At 35.1% G+C, this 26,273-nt stretch overlaps 1 protein-coding gene across 28 annotated transcripts in view; it reads right to left on the bottom strand.

The window, feature by feature from the left end:
- Positions 1-26,273, bottom strand: part of LOC109683296 (NBPF family member NBPF6-like protein) — a 143,997-nt gene that overhangs the window by 87,926 nt on the left and 29,798 nt on the right. For 23 of the 28 annotated variants that reach the window (XM_074050486.1, XM_074050492.1, XM_074050491.1 and 20 more), the window contains one exon: positions 23,425-23,499. The exons of the other annotated variants lie outside the window; for them this stretch is intronic. The gene's annotated coding sequence lies outside the window, so the exon portion shown is untranslated. The remainder of the gene's footprint in view (positions 1-23,424; positions 23,500-26,273) is intronic. 28 annotated transcript variants of the gene reach the window in all.

Raw genomic sequence — 26,273 nt, 5'->3', positions numbered from 1 at the left:
TGTGTGTGTATACATACATACATATATATATATACATATATATATATATATATATATATATATATTTATACTCACATATATAATGAAATAGTAGGATGATTCCTAACAGCTCTTCTTTTTTTTGTTATTCAAACATTTTTAAGTTATTGTTTCTTTGCCTTTTATATAAGTTTTAGAATTATTTACATCTATAAAAATGTTGAGATTTTTAAGAGTTGTATTGAACTAATTTATCAGTTTGTGAGAGATTCAATATGTTATCTGTTTTGAATCTTCCAATCCATGAGTATTACATGCCTTTCTATATTCATTTACATCTGTAATTTCTTTAAATAACATTTTAGGGTGTTACACGCAGGTCTTGTACAACATTTGTCAAATTTATACAAATAATTCATTTTTTACTGAATATATTTTTAAATATTGGTTTTCATGTGTTCATTCTTAAAATAGAGAAATATAATTAATTTTTATATGGTCTTCTTGTACCATGATCTTGCTAAATTAACCTAATAGTACCAAAAATGTGTTTTGTACATTCTTTGGTGTTTTTACTTTTTTGCTTTTATTCATTTTCTTTATTTATCCTCTCCCATCTTGCTTCTTTTTTTCTTTCATAATCCCCTCCTTTGTATTATATAATCACTAATACTTTTTTATATATTCCTACTTAATCATATAAGTATCTGAGCTCCTTTATTTTCTGTCTTTATTGGGCATGTTCGTGGTGTTTCCAATTGACTTTTACTACACTTAAATATCTAGTTTGTCTTTTAGTTGTTATTACTGTAGTCTGCTTTCTCTTCTCAAATAGAGGCCTCAAAAGAATACTAAGCACTAAGAAGACTCACAAATAAAAGTGAAGGAGGAACACATCCCAACACCTGTACAAGCCAAAACATAATAGCACCAAACACATGACAAAGAAAGGAAGTATGATTCCTCTACATTCCATAACACAGCAAAAAAAACTATTCTAAATTACTGAAAATAACTGATACACTAGAAAACAATTCAAAAGTATAGTTTTATTATTGTTATTATTGTTATTGTTATTGTTATTGTTGTTTGGTGGTACGAGGTTTTGAAGTCAGGGCTTTATGCTTGCTAGGCAGATGCTCTAACATTTGAGCCACTCAACCATCCCCAAAAGTCTAGTTTTAAAAATGATCAATAACCTCAAAGAGGATTGAAATAAACACATAAATGGAATAAAGATGTCAATTCAAGACTTGGATGAGAATTCACTAAGATGGATGGGGAGTTAGAAAAGATGAAGAGCTTTAAAAAAACTGGAGGGAAATCTTGAAAATAAAAAGCTCAATAAATAAAAATTTAAAACAGTAAAAAGCATCACCAATATTCTAGGTCATGAAGAGGAAAGCATATTAGGGATTAAATGCAAGGATGAGGAATTAATTCAGATAGCAATAAATAAAACAATAATAATCAATCATAACTACAACTGTCAAAAACTCTGGAACATGATCAAAGATTAGCCCATGAGGTAGAAGAAGGGGATGAGACAGCAATTAAAAAAATCTAGTCAATGAAATTATGCAGAAAAATTCCCAAATCTAGGGAAAGATATAGACATACCATTACAGGACACATTCATAATCCCAAATAGATATGACCAAAAAAAGAACCTCTCCAGTTGACAGCAATGCAAGACTACAGAACAAAGAAAGAATATTGAAAGCTGTAAGAGAGAAGTGTCAAGCACTGAGAGTAAATAACTGCCAAACTAGTAACTATATCTAGCAAAATTTTCCTTTAAAAGTGATGGAGAAATAAATACCTTCCAAGATAAGCACAAACTAAAGCAATATGTGACCACCAAGCCAGAAATGTAAACACACTTAAAGCAATATAATGCAAGATGAAGAAGAAAGACAGTAACAAACAAAGAGATTGAGAAAGAATGAATTTCATTACAATAGATGAATAAGAGCAATCAAACATGTTCAATTTAGTAAACTGCCACACTCCTAAATGAGTAAGGGAGAAAAAAAAGAAGAAAGAGAACTTGACTAAACTGTGGGAACACACAGCAAAATTAGAGGAATTAGCACATATCTTTCAATGACAACCCTAAATGTAAACTTTTAAATCACCAATTAAAAGATGTAGACTAGGTGATGTGATTAAAAAACAAAATCCAACTCTTTATGGCTGCAAGAAAGGCAACTCACTGACAAGAAACACCCAGACTGAAAGTCAAATAATATGCCAAGCAAATGGAATCCAGAAGCCAACAGGAGTAGCTATACTCCTATGTGATAAAATAGATGCTAGGCCGAAATTAGTCAGAAGAGAGAAAAGAAAGAAAGTACATACTACTCAAGGGAATAGTCCATCAAGAAGATACAGTGATTGTAAATATATATGAATGGATGTTGGTGCACCCAATTTCATAAAATAAGCACTAATGGACATGAAGAGATAGATAGGTTCCACCTGCAATAATAGTAGAAAATTTTAATACCCCACTCTCATGAACAGATAAATCATCCAGACAGAAAATTAACAAAGAAACTCCAGAGGTGAACTGTACCATAGATCAAATTAATGTGACAGACATATAAAGAATAATCAATCCACCAACTATAAGACTACACATTCCTCTCAAGAGCCCTACATTCTCCAAACTAGATCACATATTAAGCTATAAAGCTACACAAATATAAAAAAACAAACATAATTCCTGTATTTTATCAGATGATAATGGATTAAAACTAGAAACCAGAGAGAAAAATTTACAGTAAATCAAGAATTGAACAAATCAGGAGGGAAATAAAAAACTTCTTAATATCAAATGAAAATGAAAACATACTTACCAGAATCTATGGGCTACAGAAAAGTCAAATGCAATTCTAAGAGGGAAATTTATACATTTGAGTGCTTATATTTTAAAAAATTAGGGAGTTTTCAAATAAATAACCTAATGATGTAACTCAAGGCATTAGAAAAACACAAAAACTTAAACAAGCCAAACCCAAACTTCATAGAAGAAAAGAAATATTAAATATTAGACCTAAGATTAATAAAATTGAAACTGAGGGAGTAATACAAAGGACAAATCAAACCAGCACTTGGTTCTTTGAAGACAAAAACAAGATTAACAAATACTTAGCCAAATAACCAAAAGAAAAAATGAGAACAACGAAATAAGAAAGAGTAGTGATAAAAAGGTCGAAATCACAACACATACCACTGAAATTCAGAGGATCATTAGGAATATTTAAAAAAAATTATTCTCCAATGAATTGGAAAACCTAGAAAATGGATAAATTTCTAGACACATAAGACCTACCAAAATTGGGCCAAGATATATAAAATTACATATTACATATAAATCTGCAGGAAGCAATGACAGTAAAATGGTAATAAAGAATCTCCTAAAATAGAAAAGTCCAGGACTTAAAAAATTCATTGCTAAATTCTATCAGGCCTTTAAAGAAACTAATATCAGTTTTTCTCTGAAGTAAGTATTACCCCAACACCAAAACTGGTATCAAGGACAAGGACGAGGAGAGGAGGGGAGAAGGAAAAGGAGGGGAGGGAAGGGGAGGGGAGGGCAGGGGAGGGAAGAGGAGAGAGGAGGAGAGGAGAGAAGAAGAGAAGAGAGGAGAGGGGAGGAGAGAGGAGAGAAGGGCAGAGGAGAGGAGAAGAGAGAAAAAATTTGCTTAATGAACAGATGCAGACATACCTAATAAAATACATGCAAAGAAATTCTACATGTTAAAAACATATACACAGTGATAAATTTGGTCTCATTTCATGAATGCAAAGATGGTTCAATATATTTAAATCAATAAACATAATAGAGCACATAAATAAAATCAATGACAAAAGCCAGATAATCATTTCAACAGATGCAGAAAAAAAGCCTTTAACAAATTCAATATCCCTTTATGATAAACACTTGCAAGAAAGTGGGAATGGAAGGATTACTCAACATAACAAAAGCTACATGCAATAAACTAACATCACACTGGAGAAAAACTAAAAGCACTTCCTGTAAAATCAGGAATGAGACAAGAGTGTCCACTCTCACCACTCTTACAAAGTACAGTGCTTGAAATACTAGCCAGAGCAATATAACAAAATAAGACAAGAGAAATAAGTAAAATGGATGCAAACAGGATAGGAATAAGTCAAAATATCCCTATTTTTATACTGAAAAGACCCTACAAACCTCATCCATAGGACTCAGATCTGAAAAGTAGTATAAGCAAAGTTCCATGACACAAAAATCAACAGATAAACATCAGTAGCTTTTCTATGCACCAATAACAAATATACCGAACAGTGAGTCAAGAGACAATTTTATTCATAACAGTAGCCAAAAATAAAAGCCTCCTACACATAAACTTAACCAAAGATGTTAAACACTTCTACAACAAAAACTATAAAACACTGAAGAAAGAAATTATCGAATACTCTAGGAGCTGGAGAGACCACTCTTGTTCATACATTAGCAGAAGTAACAGTGAAAATACCCATACTACCATCAAAATTTCAATGATATTCTGTCTCCTTATTTCCTACTTTTGATCTTTTCCCCACCCCCATTTCTTATATTACTCAATTTCTGATTCTTATTTGATCAAGCAGTACTAAGTTCACAGGTCATCCTTTAGGAACCAGAGTTTGTTCCTATACAGCCTTATTGGGGTGGCACATAAGGGATCCAATTGTTTCTCATTTATTCAAATATTTCGTTCATTGTTGAACTGTTGACCTAAATACTCAGTAGGTTCTCCCACATATGTTAGAAAGTAACAAAGGAACAGATCCCAACAGATGCAAAAATCACAGCATGAGGCCAATATTGGAAGGGGATTAAGTAGTAGTGAAGAGGTCTGGTACAGATGAACCAATGTTGGTTGCAATATACATGTACATAGCAATGCTAGGAATCTCTCTGTATAGCTACCTTAATCTCAAACAAGCAAAAAGGCTATGACTTTCTTATTATCTCTCAAGTTTTTCTTCAACAAAATCGGATACAAGAGGGCTGAACAGGATCTACAACGGGGGGGTGAGGGGAGGTGGCTGAAACAATGTCTACACATGTGAGCAAATGTAAAATGGTAAAATAAAAAAAGAATTAAACAAAAAAGAAATCACAGCATAGAAATTTAAATATGAAAAAAAGAAATTTAAATACTTCACAGCTCAACAACTAAATTCAAAGGATAATGAATTGACTCAAATGTCAGAGAATGCAAAAGCCTAATGTTAAAAATAATCAGTGACCTCAAATAGGATTCAAATAGGTAAATGAAGTCAGGAAATCAATTCAAGAACTAGACAAGAAAGTCAGCAACACTGATGAGAAATTCAGCAAGGAAATAGAAATTATGGTGGAAAAAACACATAGGATTCTTAGAAATGAAAGCCTCAACAAATTAAATCAAAATCACTGTTGATAGCATTATCAGCAGACAAGATCAAACAGATGAAAGGCTATCATAGATGGATTGAGAATTTCTTGAATATATAGACAAGGGAGTATTATTTACCCTTAAAGAAGGAGGAAATTACGCTGTGTACAGGTAAATAGATGGAACTGGAGACCAATGTTTAAAGTCAAGTAAGCCAGGTTCAGAAGGACAAAGGTTGCATGTTTCACTCATATGTGAAAGCTAAACACAAAAAGATAAACATACAATACACATAAATACATACATTATTGCATAAATATGTATGTATGCATATATGTATATATATATATTTATATATATGTATATATGCATATATGTATATATATATTTATATATATATATATGTAATGGACTGTTTCGGTGGATGGGGGAGGGGAGAGAAGAACAGAGAATAATAGAGTAAATAATATCAGAACACATTGCATGTAAGAAGATGATACAACTGAACTCACTGAAGACTCTTGAATAATAGGGGGTAGGGAGACAGAAAGAGAAAGGGGGTTAATCTGATCGAAATACAATATATGTATGTGTAAAATACCACAATGAAGCCCCTTTTGAACATTAACATACATTTTTTTAAATGAAGGCCAGAAATGCAAAACAGGTCCTGTTCGTGGTGGATACTAATGGGCAGGTGAACACAGAGGGTTAAGAGTGAATATAGTCAATGTACTTCATATACTTGTATACAAAATACAACAATTCAGGTTGTAATTTTTTAAGAAGGGGGGAAGGGAATGAGGGAGAATGATACAGGGGTGAGTCTAATTAAGGTACATAGTAAGCTTAAATGGAAATGTCACAATGAAACCCTACTGGTACAACGAATGTACAATAAAAAAATGTTCAAATTTTTAAAAAGAGTGATGGTAAGGATAAGAGAATGAGTGTAATTATGGTTGTAATTACAGAATACTTCTCTTGTTACCTATCTTAAATAAGATAACTGTCAAAGAATCAGCTGCCCCAAAATAACTGACATATCAAAGTTAATAAAATATACTAAAATTATTTTCATCTCTCCTTTTTACTTTTTTAAAGTGGCTACTAGAATACTTAAAATCATTTCTGGCTCACCTTGTATTTCTATTATTATGCTGTTTTAGAAGCTAATTATCTAGCTGGACAAAGGAAACAATATATAAAACTATTATAGTAGAAGCCCTTGGTAAACAGATGGCATTATCCAACAGTTCAGAAATAGAAAAGAAAAAAGGGACAGTCTTATTTAATACATCTTCGTAAAGAAGGTGAGATCTTCACTGAAATTGGAAGGCTGGAGAAGATGTTGTCATTCACTTGTAAATACGAAGTGCCCTTTAGTAGAGTAAAAGAGATATACAGCATGAAGGACAGTATAAAGGCTGAACATACAAAGCAGAGAACAGGTGGAAAACAGAAAGCAGAGGGACAAGGTGAGACTACAAAAGGGCTGCCAAAAAAATGAAAATGCAAAACAATGTGTTCACTTAAGAAGCAGGATTGTGGCTAGCAAAGTGACTTAAGTGATAGAATTCCTGCCTAGTATGAGGACCTGAGTTCAAAGCTCAGTATCACCAAAAAAAAAAATTAGAAAGTCAATTTAAAAAAAATTTAAATCCACAGTGAAACAGATTAGAACAGAAAAGAAGTACTAGTGAGTTATTACAGTAACCTAACTCATCATAATGAAACATAAGCCTATAAAAAACAGGGATGGGAAGAAAATAAAAGCCATATTAAAATATTTAATTAACCATAGAAAATTTCACTTGAGAATTAGATAAATACTTGATTTTGGCAATACTGCGGTTTCAACTCAGGATCTCACTCTTGCTAGTCAGGTGCTCTACCACTTGAGCCATTCTGCCAGACCAAATATTTTATCCAAGTCATCAATTTCTCTTACCAAAACACAGATGTCCTAGATTCACCAACAAAAATTCTGACTTTTCTAAAGAAAGAGCAAATTCCGTAATAGCATTCATGGTTCTACCTAAACTCACCCTCTGCCATGTTCCTTGCTGTGACCACTATCTGTCTCACATTGGGCTGCTTTTCTTTCTGACTTGGCAAATGTATTTAGAGATGCACTCAAAAACACAGGCCCACATACTTTTGACTCTCTCTCAAAACCAGAGTAATTCTCCAACGTTCAACTCAAATTTTACCTCCTAAGTAAGGCCTTCTGCAATATTTCTTTACAAAATTAAGAATATCTATTTCTCTGCTATCCAAAACTTTTCTGTAAACTATAATTTCTCTACTACATATTACATTAATGTAACTTTTTATGCCAGACAAAAGATGAAATAAAACATAGAAAAAACTCTTTAAAATAGAAGCAATTTAAGAATATGGTACCAGACAGCAGTACCATTTATCTCTTTAGACATCTAAATTATGAATGACTTACATCATCTATTACATTGACAGTGTCCCTTTGTAAAGAAATAATCTCTCTTATTATGAAATTTGAAAAGAAATATATGCCAACACACTAGTATGCTTTCTTTTACTAGACACTCAGAATGGTATAAACCATTACATTATCACTTTTGCCTTTGGCTGTGAGGAAATTAAAACTAATTTAATGATCAAACTTCGGTAACTATTTTTTAATCTCCAGTTTCTATTCTATTTTCCTACAATGTGTTTTGCTTTCTTTCTTCTAGTCTACAGATATCTTTACTGTAAGAAAATTCAAATTACTTTTAGAAGTACAATATAAGTTAAAAAGCTCTTCCATTATTTATTTCTGATGACAGGATCTTCAAAATAAACTATACTTATGCAATTTTACAAAGAAAAAATGTAAGTGGAAACATAGGATATTTAAGAATTACCATTTGGTGAAGATATCATAGGCTAATTTATGCATATAACCCTTAATTCTCGTAACTATGAGTGATAAGTATTGCATATCAGGAAATTGAGGATTATATAACTTCTATAACCTGCCAAAGATCCCAAAGCTAGAGTCAGCATCACAATTTAAATCGATGTAGTCTCAACATCAAAAAGAATTAGTAGCAGAGAAACCACACCCCAAGACAAATACATGAATTTGTCATCTAACCCTCAAGATCTGCCATTAACCATCTGCATGCATCATCAATGACTTCCTGATCATTATTTAATAGAAAGAAAATACTTTATAATTTTAGCATAAACATAATAAAACCTAATGATCATCAGAAACAAAGGCAAGTAAAACTGAAAATTACTTCTCTTTTCTTTACACTCTTTCTATAGTATAGAAATAACTATACCAAGTGAGTAACACATGCCACTACAAGTAGTCTATAAAGACTCTAAGGGAGAGAGAAAACAAAGGGAGCAATGATCAGACAATAAGCATACCTGAAAACATATCTTTACATATGTATGTATAATATACACACACAGACAGCTCAGATGCTGTAAGTAATTTTAGGAATTCTTAGAATATGCTGATTCCCAGCTATGAATATTATTTTTGTTTTCTGGTCCAATCAAAAAAAAATTACTAACTCTACTCCCAATCAGCTACTAATCCATTTCTCCACTTTCTTAATTCAATCTCTCTCACTGCTGGACATAGGAAACTTCAATTGTCCCTGTTTCTAGTACTTGCATCTCTTCTTTATCTACATTCACTCTTAGAATACCGAATTCAATCTTCTGACTTTTAATACCAACCATACACTATTGATTCTTGCATTATTATACACCCTATGGAGTTTTTCACCTTTGACATATGTATTTTAGGTGTATGTTTATTTCATACCACCTGTCCCTAAAATGTAGCCTCAATGACAGCAGAGATTTTTGTCTGCTTTATATGTTTTATCTCTAGCACCTCCCACCTCTTGGCCCTTCAATAAGTAATGTGTAAATAGATAAGTTCATTCACCAAATATTTATAGAGTCCAAATCTAATCTGAGTTCACTGGAGATTAGAAAAAATGGAGAAAACATATAAACAATATTTGAGAACATTAGAGAGCTACCAAGACAATGAAGATTTGCCAGGACAGATGCAAAGAGGAAGGAATCCCAGAGAGGTAAGCCCAGAACTGGGGCTATTTTTCCCTTAAGGAAAATGCTCATTGCAAAAAAAATCATAGTTTGAAGCACAAGATCCTATCTTGAAAATATACAACATGAAAAAATGTCCAGTAGAACAACTCAAGTGATACAGCACTGGGCTACTCGCTACCAAACATGAGGCCCTGAGTTTAAAACACAGTACCTCAAAAAAGAACAACACTGAGATTCATCCTAATGAGAAGAAAAGAAGGTGATGGGAGGTGAGTATGTTAACATACATTATATGTATGTATTGTATGTATGTGTATGTACATATATATATATAAACATATGTACGTATTTATAGAGGGAGATATGTTTTATTGCTTTCTTTGTGCATTATTACATTCTGAAGCAAATTATTTTATCTCAGTTCACTGATCTTGGTAGAGTGTGGCGAGCCAATTATGAGAAGCCTAGGAGGACATTAGCAAAGGTGTACCCAATGTTCTGTAGGCTGAGTTTAGCACAGCCCAAGCCACAGAATAAGGTGAGAATAAGATGCAGAGCAGCTGCTTTTCCTAAGATGTTTCTGCAGGTTGAGATTGTCACAGCTACAGGCACAGAAGAGGAAAATACAAAACAGCTGCTTTTCTTAAGTTGTTTACATTCAGAAAAGCAGGAACACACGTTCGTCTTGTTATAATGTTACACCCCTTCCTGAGAATTGCTCCTCCACCCTGTTTACCACTGGGTATAAAAGAGTCACTGAAGGAGGACGCAGAGGGGAATGCTGATGCTACTGATGGCCTTTGTGGGTCTCCCAGTTTCCTGCATCAAGGATTCCACAGTGTAAGTCAAAGGGTTTTGATGGGAGGATATTTGGCTTTGGCTTTTTGGATGTGGGAGGCTATGGGAAGGGAGGATTGCTGAAGGGAAAAGGATTGCTGAAGGGGGAAAGTGAATGGCTGAAGGAAAATTGCTGAAGGGAGGATTGCTGAAGGGAAAAGAACTGCTGAAGGAGAATTGCTAAAAGGGAATTACTAACAAGTCTGAGGGATGAGAATTTAAGCTAAAGAGAGAACATGGGACAGTGCAAGTTTGCACTGAGAACTTTATACATAGGCTTTAGAAAAGCTAAGCTAAAGAAAAGCTAAAGAGAACATGGGACAGTGCAAGTCTAAGCACCAGGATTTTAAGAGTTACGCATATGCAGTTTTTAGGTGCAGTGGCAGTGTTGTTTGCAAGTCTGAGCACCAAAGCTATAAGAAGCAAGAACATGGGACAGTACAAATCTGGGGGAACAGATTTTAAGAGAGAATATGCTAAAGAACAGCTAAGAGAAAACATGGGACAGAGCGAGTCTAAGGAAAGAGACTTTAATGAACAGAAGACTTTAGAAATGAGGTTTTAAAGAATAGAAAGAAGAAAGAATTTAGAAGCAAGATTTTAAAGAACTGTAAAGGAGTAAGGCCTTAAAGAATAAAGATACAGAAAATGAGCAGAGTAAATGAAGAGAATAGCAATAAGATGCAATGATGATGCAGTTCATCTCCACCTGAGAACCCAGTACACCTAATCTCACTTTCTGTCTGTCTGTCTATCCTGTGTCCTTTCTCCATCTCCCCTTGCCATGCAATTAGCCCTAGTTAGGTTCAGTAGTAACAAGGGAGTGAGAGAGAAAGCTCGCTCTAGTAGAGTACATCCATTAGTAATTTGTTCAGCAACGACCTACGGATAGGATACTTTCTGAGTTCCTGTAAACCTGATTTGTTTTTATTCCTACTTTAGTCCAAACAGCTAATTTGTCTGAAGAGGATATTACTAGATCCAAAGTTATGTTACCCCACCCCTTTAAAGATATTACTGCACTGTTTTCTGAACTCCCATGTTGCTGCAGATAACATGGTGGTATTTTTTAAACAAATAAATGTGTATCAACAAAAAGAGGACAGATATATATGTATCTGTGGATGGTAGACATCATATGTACCTGCCTAGCAAGTACAAAGCCCTAGATTCAAACCCCAGTACCACAAAAAAAATTACTGAGAGACAATAAGAATCCACACTGGAGAACAGGAATCTACAATGAATCAATCAAGATGATTATATAACTTTATGACCCCATAATTTCGAGGTAAACTTATATACAACGTGTGTGTTTATATGGAATTATGAAAAAAAGAGAGTCATGGTCAAACAAGTTAAGGAATTTCACATATGTGCATAACTGAAATAACATAGAATAGTGTTTATATTTGTAAGAAATCAGAGCTGAAGATATTTAAGAAACCAAATGTTTAAATGAGGGCAAAAGTCAGACTACTGGAATTGGCCATGGAAGCATATGCTGACATCACAAAAGCATTATGGGCATTTATAGCATCACAAGTTATGAAAATGATCTGGTGATTCCAAGGTTCAATGTCTACCTGAATATACTGGCTGCTAAAGTGGCATGAACATACAACTAGTTGGAATAAGAAGAACTAGCAGACCTACTCTGGAGGGGACATTTACCTGTGAGATGAAAGACAGCTCATCAGAGGACAGATAAGCTACAAAGGAATATTGTAAGTAAGGCATCAAAAGGCTTTGAGAGATATTTCATAGGTTGATGGACAGAGTCAATAAATATGGGAGCAAGCATGGTAAAGCAGGTACAGAACAGATTTGAAAATAAGACACTGTTCAAAGACAGTCATTTTTAAAAAGTGGTCTGAAAGTAAAGTACCTGTAGAATGTCAAGATGCTGATAGTGAGGTACAGAGGAACTGAAAGAATGAAAAGCCCTTATATTCAAGGTAAGCGAGTAAAGAGAGTACTGGAGAAAAACAGAAATGATACAAAGGAACTTCTTTTTATTGAAAAGGATGCAAAGATGGAGAAACAAGGCAGAGAAAGACTAGCCAAGTTTTCTAATGCCTCTGCACACACTTGAAAATGTCCTTTTCAATCGCCTTGATCTAGCTCGAAGATCCTCATCTTTCAGGGTTCAGCTCAGGAGTTATTTCCACCATGAAAACATTCTTTAAACCACATCCTCAATTTCCCTAAGCATGTATACATTACACATATCTTCATAAAAGCAGTTATCACTTACAATTTTTACTGTTTCACTATCTGTCTCCAACTAGGCTGTGATTAGAGTTAAGAACAATGTATTGTTTAATCCACCATAGTACTCAAAACCTAATCAAGCAACAAATAAATGTGACAATGCTGAATCACTGGTTTATACCAAGTTTATTACGGAAATTAGTACAGATGTTTGTAGCTTGGGAGATGCTTATGAATGACATAGAATTGATACCAAGGTGAAAACATGGCTTACAACTAACCTTAAGGTATGAGCAAAACAGCATTTCAAAGACATTCAACACAACACATATTATTTATTGTATTTTAACTTTCAAAGTTATACACATATTTTATGATATTGAGCTTCTTTTTAAAAACTCAGCCAATTAAAATATTCATCATTTTACTATTAAAGCATCAAATCTAAAATTACTAAAATATCAAAGCAGTATCAATACCTAATCTATACAATGTTTGCCACTGAGTCAGTGAGAAAAGAAATCATATGAAGGATTAAATAACTTACTGATCATGAAATATTTTAAACATTATTCTTATAAAAGATTTATTGAGGAAAAAATGAAAGATTAATTCTTACTGTCATTTTTTGTGAGATAAGCATTTGTAATGTTTTTTGTTTCTATGATCAGATAATAACCATGCTTATAAGTAGGACAGGAGACAAGCAAGATGATAATTACATGACTTTATCAGGTCTCCAATCAAAAATATGTCAATAGCATGATGCCATGAGTAACAGCTGACACTATGAAAAAGGTACCATGATGCATCTCATTGTTTCAGTATAAAAAGGTCACTTAAAAATTGATAATCAGTGAAAGAAAAATATAAAAATTTATGGGATGCTACAAAATATTTCTAGTAAGTTTACTAAATACAGTCATACATCGCTTAATGATGGGGAAACACTCTGAGAACATCATTAGGTAATGTCGTTCTTAGGCAATGTAATCATTGTGCAAATACAAACCTCAATAGTGTAGGTCAAACATTCCATATTGCTTCTTGATGTAATAAAGAGACAAGAGTAAATATGGAATGTATGGAGCTGTTCCAGGCATAACACAGCAAAGATTTGTAAGAAACTTTAAAAACAAGGAAGGGTTGGGGCCTAATAAAGAGTAATAGAGGGGTAAATAGGATCAAAGTACATTATCTGCATATGTGGAAATATCAAAATGAAACACCTCACTTTGTACAATTATTATATGCTAATAATTTTTTTAAGAAACGGCATACTCTTTATCTAAAATAAAGAGTAGGAGCATACTCTATAGTAAAAATGAAAACACAGTAAATACATAAACCACCAACAGTCATTTACTATCAAGTATGTACTGTACGTAAGTACATCACTATGTATTTATAAAACTTGTTTGTTACAACACTATTGACAAAAACAAGTGGATAATGTGTTGTGCTACTTTTCAGCTCCATTATGATCTTATGGGACCACTGTCATATACATGAACTATCATTGACCATTTTGGTCATTCTGCAGTGCATGACTAAACAAGATTCTTGCAGATGAATATGCTGTCAGAAATTACCATAATTGTTGCATATTTGAATACACTGGCTTTATAACATTCTGCCACAAACCTGAAAATGCTAAAAGGTAAAAAGATTTTTGGAAAACAGCTTCAATAATCTTTGGTTGGGAGAAGTTTTGTAAAAGTACAGAGAATAACTTTGTTTAGTTTCTCCTAAAAAATGTTCAGGCAAAAAAAGAGAAAAACATGATAAATTTGAAGGTTATCAAGTATTTAACCCATAAATTATTCACATAATACAGCACATGATTAATTTTTTAAGACGGGAAGATTAGAATTCAGTATCCAAAAACAATTAGCATTTTGCCAGTTAAAAGGATCCCATCTCTCTGTCAGCAGCCCTATGACCTCCATTGTCCAAGGATCATTTCAATGAAACATAGTTTGCATTAGGAGATGAAGCAGGAAGAAAAAAAGAATTAAGGCTGCATTTATTCTTAGTTCCTTCTTGGAGCACAGCAAGTGCACAGCTTTCCATGAGTTTATAATGTCCAACTCTATGTGTAACACTGCAGCAATTAATAAACAAAAAAAGGCTAGTGGAATATGAAACCAAAAGGAACCAATGGGAGAGTCTAGCTGCAATAATCACTGCTTAAGCCCAATGGTTGAACCAAGTGAGGACCAGCTTCTGGCTGCATTCTGAGTGCTAACGTGGAACAGGGTCACTTGGTAGGCTTGGGAGCAAATGGTGCTGCCCTTGTTGGTGCTGTAAAGCATGCAGCTGAGTCTCTTGGGCCTTCCTGCTGGTTCCCACAGTGTGCTGGAACCACCTCAGCCTCAGCTTGGCTTACAGGGTCTTGCAAAAACACTCCATCTCTACCAGATTCTCTATGGACCACCCTCTTGGTAATTTCTCATTACATTTTTATTAGCATATAATAGTTACAGAGAAATGATACACAAACTTTTTTGGGGCAGTACTAGGGTTTGAACTTAGGGCTACACTTTGAACCAGTCCACCAGCCCTTTTTTGTGATGGGTTTTTTGGAGACAGGGTCTCATATACTATTTTCCTGGGCTGACTTTGAACCATGAAACTCCTGATCTCTGCTTCTGACTACCTAGGATTACAGCAGTGAGCCACAGGTGCCCAGCTACATTGTAAATTTTACATATGTACTCAGAATATATGTTAGTTAGATGCACCCCTTGCACTGTTCTCTCTCATCCTCCTTCTGGGAGTTCTTAGAACAATTTCAACAGATTTTATTATTCCCTTTTCATACATGGGTACAAAATACATCTACCATATTCACCCTCCTTCACCCTTTTCTTATACCCTTCCTCCTGCCATTGGTATCCATCCCTGGAAAGGACATGTTTGACCTTCCAACCTTCATTTTTGAAGTGTATATAGGTAGTCCAAGGGGGTTTCACCTTGGCATTTCAGACATGTATATATCAAGCTCTGATCAGAATAACTCTCCCAATACTTACTCTATTGTCCTCTCCCATATTTTCCAATAGCTTACAATTGTGTTATATTAATGTCATACATAGATGCAATGCTTCAAAATTTATCACTCTCTTAAGATTCATTCGCCTCCTAGTTCCCTCAGTCAGACCCACTACTATAATTATGTTCATTTGTTCTCTTTCGTCTGTCTTTCTCTGTCTCTGTCTCTCTATATACATGTGTGGTGTGCGTGTGTATGTATTTATATGTATAGAATATACACATTTATCTTATAGGTCTGGCTTCTACACATGAGGAGAAACATGCAACCTTTGACCTTTTGAGCCTGGTTTACTTCACTTAACATGATGTTCTCCAGTTCCATCCATTTACCTGCAAAACATAATGTCATCTTTCTTTACAGCTGAATAGTACTCCACTGTGCATATATAGTATATTTTCTTAACCCATTCACCAGTTGTTGGGCATCTGTACTGTTTCCAAAGCTTGGCTACTGTGAACAGTGCTCTATTATATCCTGGTGCACATTCTTTCAGGTATGGTAGCTCCATTTTTATGTTCTGGAGGAACCTCATACTGATTTCCATAGCAATTGCACTAATTTACATTGCCACCAACAGTGTGGAAACTGTAGGCACAAATAGTCACAATTTATGGTTTTTATTTTAACCATTATTAATGTGCAAAACTATAAGGTTGAAGTAACTCAGCATTTGTTGTTGTTTGTGTCTACCCATTCTGACTAAAGTAAGGATAATGTTTGGTACCTATGTTCACTTCAAATTCTGATTTCTCAAAGGACCGTGCCCTTTAAAAGTGTATAATCACAAAAATACCTAAGAAAAACTGATGCCTGGGGCTGCCTTTGCCTTCAAGTGTCCCCTGTCCAGACACAAATCTGCTTTGCACTGCTGTGTCTTGCTTTTGGCTTGGTGGTGGTGAATAGGATGGCTAATGCACCTTTCTGCAGAGTCCTCTCATTTCCTGATTAATATTCAAACTATTTTTGTCTCTATAAATTTCCTGTGGTGCAGCCAAATTCCTACATGACCTCATCAGTGATCAAAGACAAAGGTTGTGCCAAGGAGGTGAAGCTGACTGCCACACCCTTTTCAGCTTGGGCATCCTGCTGATGCCTTGGGGAAGGGCAGTCTACACCAGGACCAAGGAGTGGACTTTTGTTTCTCATTTTCCTTTTAACCCAACATTATCAACAGTCCCACCTTGTGGGGAGCAGAATAGGGGAAGCTTATGAGGACATAAGATGCAGAGCAGCTACTTTTCCTAAGATGTTTATGTCAAATAATCTGTAGGCTGAGATCTGGCACAGACCCAGCAGCAAAAGAGAGCAAGAAGGTGAGATGCAACTCATCTACTTTTCCTAAGTTGTTTAGAAGCAGGAACTCAGGTTCCTCTTGTTACAATGTCACATCCCCAAGAGCTGCTGCTTCACCTCCTGGTTTACCACTGGGTATAAAAGACCCCCTGAAGGAGGACGCAAGGCTTTTTGGATGAAGAGGGGCTTTTGGATGAAAGGAGGTTTTTTGATGAAGGAAGGCTTTTTTGGATGAAGGGAGGCTTTTTGAAGTGGGGGTCTTTTGGCTAAAGAGAAATTGCTGGAGGGGGAAATGAATGGCTGTATGGAGGATTGCTGAAGGGAAAAGAATAGGAAAGGGAGAAATGCTGAAGGGAAAAGAATTGCTGAAGGGGAATTGCTAAAGCTAGTATGGGACAGTGCAAGTCTGCACCGAGAACTTTACACATAGGCTTTCAGAAAGCTAAGCTAAAGAAAAGCTAAAGAGAACATGGGACAGTGCAAGTCTGATGGACAGTGCAAGTCTGAGGGCAAAGACTTTAAGAGTGATTATGTTAAAGAAGAGCTAAGAGAAAACACGGGACACAGTGAGTCCAAGGAAAGAGGTTTTAAAGAATAGTGAAGCAAGGTTTTAAAGAAGTCTTTAGAAGCAAGGTTTTAAAGAAATGTAAAGGAGTAAGGCTTTAAAGAATAAAGATAGAGAAAAGAAGCAATGAAGTTGTTGTGCCTCTCCACCCAACCCCCAACCACCTGGCCCCAACTTTCTGTCTCTCTGTCTATCCTGTGTCCTTTACAAGCTTATTCTATATGTGTTTCTGCTTCTGCATTTCCCATCACCTCATCAGGTTTAGTAATAACCAGAAGCGAGAGAAAGCTCGCTCCACCACATGAAGCAGACACCAAGATCCCATTGTTCTTCCTGACACATAATCCTTACGGGCTGCAACAGTGAAAAGACCATGCATAATTCTCTAGTCTTTCTTTTACCCTCCTATAATAGATAGATACTAGCTACTTTGAAATATGTGAGTGAAACCAAAAACCTGAAATCCCTAAGTGAACTGTATTTGGCCATGTGAGCAATATGTAAGTTTTTATTGTGGAAAGATACCAAACTTAAGAATTAATTTATTATTTCATAGCCTTTCCTAACAACACAACCAGACTTAAGAAAAACAAGCATACACACTACTATGTATTTCAGAGTTTTGTTTCACTGGACCATCTTTACCTAATTTCTAATTCCTACTGATCTTTCATAGTAGATATTCAAGTACATCTGCCCATGAGACACTAGAAACAACAAATTATTCTAAGATTTCACATTGAATACTCCTTTGCATATTACTAAGGAGAATCTACATGGAATGCCCCAGGGACTAAGTAATTTGACAAATGTACATACTTACTTAGGAACAGCTATGACTGACAGTGGAAACTTGGCATATTACAAATCTCAACACCCAACACAAATGGTAGGCTGTCCCCACAGACCTAGGAAACTAAGAGGGCCTCTCCTAAATGAGGTCTGTCTGGTGTTCCTGTATTGAGGTTACCTGATCATATTAAGTTCCTGTTACCTTCCTGCAAGTTGAGAGCAAAGCAACTAACTAATGTGTAATAATGCATGAGAATAAACAATGTCCAAATGCTTATTATTGTTTTCCCCCACTATTTCCTAATAGCTTGTTTACCTCTAGAACTTCCTTCACTAACGATGCCTGTAATAATGAGTTGTAACCAGAGCACTCATCCTACAGGTCAAAATACTGTACCTTTCTAATGCCTGGCAATATAAATTCTTATTCTTCTCAGGGTTACATGACCCTTATTCAGTGCCCATTATCAACAACTTTACTGCAGCTACAGAAGAACCTGACCACTTATTAAAATTGAAATTACTGTACAATTATCCTGTTCCAAAATCTTCATCCTGCCTTTATATAAAAAGATTAAAACCACTAACATTCGCTGCTTACAGTATGTGTTCTACGTGCCTGGACATTAAAAAGTACTCTTTAAAGGTTCATGTTTGATACTTCGTAAACTGCTACTAAATGAGATTTAAAACCTTCTGCCTTATTATGCATATGAGCTGGCTTAAGAAAAAGAAAATTTAATACAAGCTCTTGGTATACTTCAAATTTTTTCTTTAATCCCTCAAGTATGTTGTCATTTCTGCCATATTTGCCAGATGCACAATGAAGGCAAGTATCGCACTAAGGAAGCTGGCTCCTCTTCTTGAAAAACCAATAAATATCAAGTTTAAATTTATTTCCACAAATATTCAAAAAATTATGTATGTATGTTCTCAAGATACTTAAGTCTATCCATCTGCAAATGATATAAATAAAAAATCTTTAATACCCAGATTTAGAGTAACCTTACTCATTAACAACAACAACAAAAAACTACAAAGGAAGCAGCTAAAGTGCAACAAATTCAATTCTACATTCATCCCAAATATCACAGAAAATCCCAAAAATGGAACCCAAAATTAAAAATATGTTGAGTTTATATAAAAATTACACTGGAACAAGCAAATGTTCATAACATTATAAAATTGGATTCTAACTGACAAATGTTTACAATGAGATATAAACTCAGCAGAAAAATAGAACTTCTGCTATTACCCAATGAATTACTGAGGACTAGGCACAAAAGACTTTTTCTAGGTCCCCATGAAATATCTATCTGCTAGACAGCTATGTGCATAGGTTTCATTTAATGTTTTAATTCATAAATTAATTGTGTCAAGGAATTCTTTTATAAGGCCTCCTTTGAAAAGGAACTCAATTTATAAACACAGTTGATCAGTGCTAGGATCTGCACTCAGATATTACATTCTCATCAAAGTTCTACTGAGACTTGCTAAGAGAGACTCCATCTGGTCCTAATCACTACAAGACAAATACAAAAATACTTGGCACCAAATACATATATACATCTGATAAGTCTCTTACACATTCATTTCATAGGAACTAATCAATGCTAAACTTTTAATCTTGGTTTCCTGGCTATGGATATTACTCTTCTAGAACTCCTTGTATTCTTAAACCTATTTAGCAGTCTGGTCTTCCACTACATTAATTGTATTTTAGGTATGGAATGAAGATAATTTCAGCCCGAGGACACTCTACCCAACAAAACTATTGTTCGAAATCACAAGAGCAATAACAATCTTCCATGAAAAACAGAAAGTAAAACAAAACATGACCACCAAGTCACCACAACAGCACATTCTACAAGGAATTCTGCACACAGAAGATGAAAGCAAACAAAACCACAGGAGGACAGGAAGTGCCAAACCACAGGAGAAGAAAAGACAAGTAATCAGACAGTAGCACTGATTTGGCTTCACACAATCAAATCCTTAAACAACAAAACCTAAATGGCAGGAATCACCACAATACTTATGAATATTAACACTGTATGTCAATGGACTCAACTCCCCCATCAAAAGACATCACTTGGCAAACTGGATTAAAAGGGTAGAACCGATCATCTGTTATTTACAAGGGACACATCTTATTGACAGAATAGAAAACGGGCTTAGGGGTGAAAGGCTGGCAGAAGATTTACCAAGCCAATGTTCCTGAAAACAGACAGAAGTACCAATATTTGTACCAGACAAAGCAGACTTCAAACTTACATTGGTCAAACAAGACAAGACAAACACTTCATATTACTAAAAGGGGCAGTACATAAAAAGGAAGTAACAATTATCAACCTATATGCACTCAATGTCAATGCACCCAATTCCATCACACATACACTTAAGGACTTAAAAGCACACATACACTCCAACACAGTGGGAGTGGTACACTTTAATACCTCTCAATCACCAACAGGTAGGTCACCAAAACAAAAAATCAACAAAGAAATACTAGAACTAAATGACACCACAGATTAAATGGAACTAACTGATGTCTACAAAATATTTCATACAAAAACATCACAACATACATTCCTCTCAGCAGTCCATGAACCTTTTTCCAAAATACATCATATCTTAGGGCACAAAGGAAACTTTAACAAATATAAGAAAATAAAAATAACCCCTTGGGCTATATCAGATCACAATGAAATAAAACTAGAACTCAACAACAAAAACAATAGGAGAAAATACACAAATAACTGGAGGCTGAATAGCACATTGCTCAAGGATCAGTGTGTCACAGAGAAATAAAAGAAGAAGTCAAAAGGTTCCCAGGAGTTAATGAAAATGAAAACACCACCTACCAGAACCTATAGAACACAGCAAAAGCAGTCCTGTTTATACCCATGAGTACATACATTAAAAGGACAGAAAGATTTCAAATAAACGACCTAATGCTATATCACAAATTCCTAGAGAAAAAAGAACAAGCACATCCCCAAACAAGCAGAAAGAGAAAAATAATAAGGTCCAAAATTAATGAAATAGAGACAAAAAAAAATACAGAGAACCAACAAAACAAAAGTCTCATTCATTGAAAAAATAAACAAGATTGACAAGCTCCTGGCAAATCTGACTAAAATGAGGAGGGAAAAGACCCAAATTAGTAAAATCAGAAACAGAAATGGGGAAATAATAACAAACACCAAGGTAATCCATGGCATGATCAGAGACTACTTTGAGAAGTTATATTCCAGTAAATAGGAAAATCTTGAAGAAATGAACAAATTTCTGATATGTATGACCACCCAAAACTGAACCAAGATGATGTTAACTACCTAAACAGATCTATAACACGGAATGAAATTGAAGCAGCAATAAAGAGTCCCTGCCAAAAAAAAGTCTAGGACCTGACAGACTGTGCTGAATTCTATCAGACCTTTAAAGAAGAACTAATACCCACACTCCTTAAACATTTCCACAAAATACAAGGGGAAGGAACACTGACTAACTCATTCTATGAAGCCAGCATTACACTCATCCCAAAACTGGACAAGGGCACATCCAAAAAGGAGAATTTAATGAACGATGATTTAAAATCCTCAATACAATAATGGGAAACTGAATTTAACAACATATCAGAAAGATTGCTTACCATGACCAAGTCAGCTTCATCCCAGGGATGCAGGGATGGTTCAATATATGCAAACCAATAAATGTAATACAGCACATTAATAGAAGCAAAGACAACAATCACTTGATCATCTCAATAGCTGTAGAAAAAGACTTGGATAAGATCCAACACCATTTCATGATAAAAGCTCTAAGAAAACTAGGAAAAGAAGGAATGTACCTCAACATTATAAAGGCTATATATGACAAACCTATAGCCAACATCATACTTAATGGAAAGAAACTGAAACCATTCCCCTAAAATCAGGAATGAGACAAGGGTGCTCACTCTCCAAACTCCTATTCAACACAGTCCTGGAAATCCTAGCTAAAGCAGTAAGGCAAGAAAAAGAAATAAAAGGAATACAAATAGGTAAAAAAATAGTCAAAGGATCCCTATTTGCAGATGACATGATCCTATACCTCAAAGACCCAAAAAACTCTACCCAAAAACTCTTAGACACCATAAACAGCTACAGCAAAGTGGCAGGATACAAAATCAACTTACAAAAATCAGTAGCCTTTCTATACACCAACAATGAACTGAGAAAGGATAGAGGAAAACTATTCCATTTACAATAGCCTCAAAAAAAATCAAATACCTAGGAATAAACAACACAAAGGATGTAAATGACCTCTACAAGGAGAACTACAAACCACTGGAGACAGAGACTGAAGATTATAGAAGGTGGGAAGATCTCCCGTGCTCTTGCATTGGCAGAATCAACATAGTAATAATGACTATACTACCAAAAGCGAGCTACACATTGAACATAATTCCCATCAAAATCCCAATGACACTGATCATAGAGATGGAAAAAATGTACCCTAAAGTTCATTTGGAAACAGAAAAGACTGCAAATGGCCAAGGCAATACCGAGCAAAAAGAGCAAGTCTAGAGGTATCACAATACCAGACTTCAAACTATATTACAGAGCCATAGCAATAAAAACAGTGTGGTACTGGCAGAAAAACAGACATGAAGACCAGTGGAACAGAATAGAGGATCCAGATATGAATCCACACAGCTATGCCAAAGGTGCCAAAAACACACGATGGAGGAAAGGAAAGGAAACCTAAAACTTGAATGTGGCGTATGCTCACTGCAGAGGAGCAAATAGAGTAATCTTAAATTGGCAGAGGCCACTATGGGAAGGGGACTAGGAAGCACTGAAGAGGTCTAGTAGAGATGAATCAATGCATGTTGTAACACACATGTGCATGGAAGCAAAGCTAGGAATCCCTCTGTATACTTATCTTTATCTATAACTAGCAAAAACGCTATGTCTTTCTTATTACCACTTATGTTATCTCTTCAAGAAAATCAGAGGACAAGAGGCAGAACAGGTTCTGGCTGGAAGCAGGGTGGGAGGGCGGTGGCTAAACAATGTATACACATGCAAGTAAACATAAAAACAATAAAATAAAAAAATGAAAATGAAACTAGTGCATTTGCTTTCAGAGTTCCAAGGGGCACATGCCATATACCCCAACAGCTTTGGGTTAACTCAACCCTCTAAAAAGATATTATCTACCTCCCATCCTGGCAAGCATTTTGTCTTCCAACATGGTCTTACTGTGACTTGTCCTCCAATTTCGGCTTGAGTTACCTAGTAATAAGAAGAAATTCGGGTATAAATAGAGATGTTGCTGATTACCTGTACAAGAAGCTGCTAACCTCCTTTATCCATCAGATCAATGAGATCCCACTTAAGCCCCTAATTCGTATTCCCAACAAAGTAATATAAAGTGATCCTGCAAAGGCCTTCCCTGATTCTAAATGCTGAGTCACCAAGGATACAATCCACAATGGTGTCACCTGAAATAATACATACGACACTTGAACCATAAGGAACAAAAATACGTGTATGTTTTGGGTATGGAACTAAGCAATTTTTTAAACTTTATATAGTATTTTACCCCTAAATAATTGAGAGAATAATTTGAAGATTCCACCTCTACATAAGGCAATCACTGAAAAGGATCACTGCTTAAGACCAACATGGACAAAAAGGTTGAGAGACTCCATCTCAACCAACAACTGGACATGGGAGTGTCTAGATATGTGAGAGGCTGAAATCAGAAGGGTCACTGTTCCAGATCAGCCCAGAAAATTCACAAGTCCCTGACTCAACAGAAAAAGCTGGGTACAGTAGCAAACACCTGCCATGACAGCTACTGGAGGAAGCATACTGGAGGATCACAGCCCAGGCTGGCCTAGGCAGAGTGAGAACATATCTCAAAAATAACAAAATAAAAAGGGCTGAAGGCATGACTGCAGTGGTAGATACCTGCCTAGCAAGTGCAAAGCCCTGAGTTCAAATCCCAGTACCACCAAAAGAAGAAAAAGCAGAAAATACATGTTAGTCAAAGGACTTTACTCCACTTGTAATTGTGTGGGGAAGTATGGACAATATTTGGACAACTATGTGGGGAAATATGAACAATGAAATATTCAAATTTTCTAGGTAATTTTGTTGCTTTATGATAATAGTATTAAGTAAGACTCCACCATGTACCATTTAACCATAAGGGAACTGATCAATTATCAAGGGGCTATAAAATTCAAGTTAATTGCTGAAATATTTGCAGTTAGTCAATAGTTTGGCTAAGTGTTAAGAAAAAAAACATGAATTTCTATGTTTAGTAAATAAAGAGTCATAAACTTTCATAGTATAAGATGAACCTTAAAACAGGACACAATTGATGACATGAGGAGTCTTAAAGCATGATAGGATTGTTGGCATACGTGATTTATCAAATTCCCTAAATTTTTATAACTTATATTCCATCAGTCTACCAAACAACCTTATCAATCACAATTAAAAATGAATGTTCAAATTGCATTAGGGTCACAAAAAAATTAAAAGATCACTTCCCTAGAAAAATATTTAGATACTTACAAAAATTCTTTTAAGTGATCACTTGAAATTCATTTTTAGTTTATGAAATTTATCATAACTCAGGATGACACCAACAATAAAGTGATTCTAAAGCATTCCATTATAGTTCAGAGTGAGAACTCTGCAGTCAGGTTTTTAGGATTAGAACTCTTTTCATCTCCTTATTAACACTATGATCTTGAGAAAGGTAATCAATTTCTTTCATCCTCATCAGCAGCAGAATATAATTATATGAGCTAGCATAATTTAAATATTTTTATTAGAATATAATTTATCACTGATATTTCCTTTATATTTTTCAGGGAGAATGAAGTGCTGACACTGAACAGCCACATAAGGTTATGGGGCTTTTGAAAAAATGACTAAGTTGGTAATGAAAGTTTCTTTTTAAAAGTGGAACCTAGACATAATAATAAGTACTCAGTTAATATGTACTACTGTTTTTTTCTTCTTGGGAGGCACTAGAGTTTGAAATCAGGGCCTCACACTGGCTAGGCAGGTGCTCCAACACTAGAGCCACTCTACCAGCCCTTTTTGTGTTGGTTATTACTTTTGATATAAGGTTTGGCTTTACTGGGCTGGCCTCGATCACAATCCACCTATCTGTGCTTCCCGGCATTGATGGGAAGGTGTGCCACCATACCCAGCCATTGGGCTGTGAAGGTGTTGCCATGAACTCTACCTGGGCTGGGCTCAAACTGCAATCCTAATCCTAATCTCTGCTACTCTCCCAAGTAGCTACTATTACAGGCATGAGCCATGGCACTGGGCATTCATGTACTACTTCTACATCCCCAACATCTAAGATCAGGTATTTCACAATGGGACAGTGTTTGAATTAAAAGACCACTTACCTACTGCACCACACTGTTTCTGATAACATCTCTCAGTATACTTTTGCTTGATATACAGAAAACAATTTCTATACTACTCCAGAGAATTTGTTTTCCTAAGACACACAATGAGGAACGCTTGTTTTTTTTGATATTGCCTACCAAATTTAACTGCATATGTTCTTTAAAAAAAAAAGTTCAAGGTAAAAAGGTTATGTTACTTGCAAACAATATATATGTTTGTCCAATTCAATGGAAAATGAAGTTTCTATTTAACTTATGGTGTCATTCCCAGATAAAAATATAAAAGAAATTGTCACTTTAGGATTGAATTTAAGCTTCTCGAATAAGTTAATTAATTACTTCATTTTTAGTCATTAACTATCAAATGTCTAGTTTATGTTTGCTATCAATATTCACGGGACTGAGTAGGATGAATCAATGTAATATAAAATAATATTGGATCCCAAAGAACAATAGAGCATCTAAATACACTGAATCATTTCAGAGAATTACTAAAGATGACCGAGAGTAATTATAAATAGGATGGGATTCCAACCATACTACACTTTGGCCTTTACTTATTGAAAAACAGATCACTTAAAAAATACTGTATGTGTTGCCACAGGTATTTCACTCACCTCAGCA

This window comes from Castor canadensis, chromosome 12, assembly GCF_047511655.1.
Source record: "Castor canadensis chromosome 12, mCasCan1.hap1v2, whole genome shotgun sequence".
NCBI classification, from domain to species: domain Eukaryota; kingdom Metazoa; phylum Chordata; class Mammalia; order Rodentia; family Castoridae; genus Castor; species Castor canadensis.
Note: the sequence above shows the minus strand (reverse complement) of the source record. Positions and strands in the feature narration are given on the sequence as shown.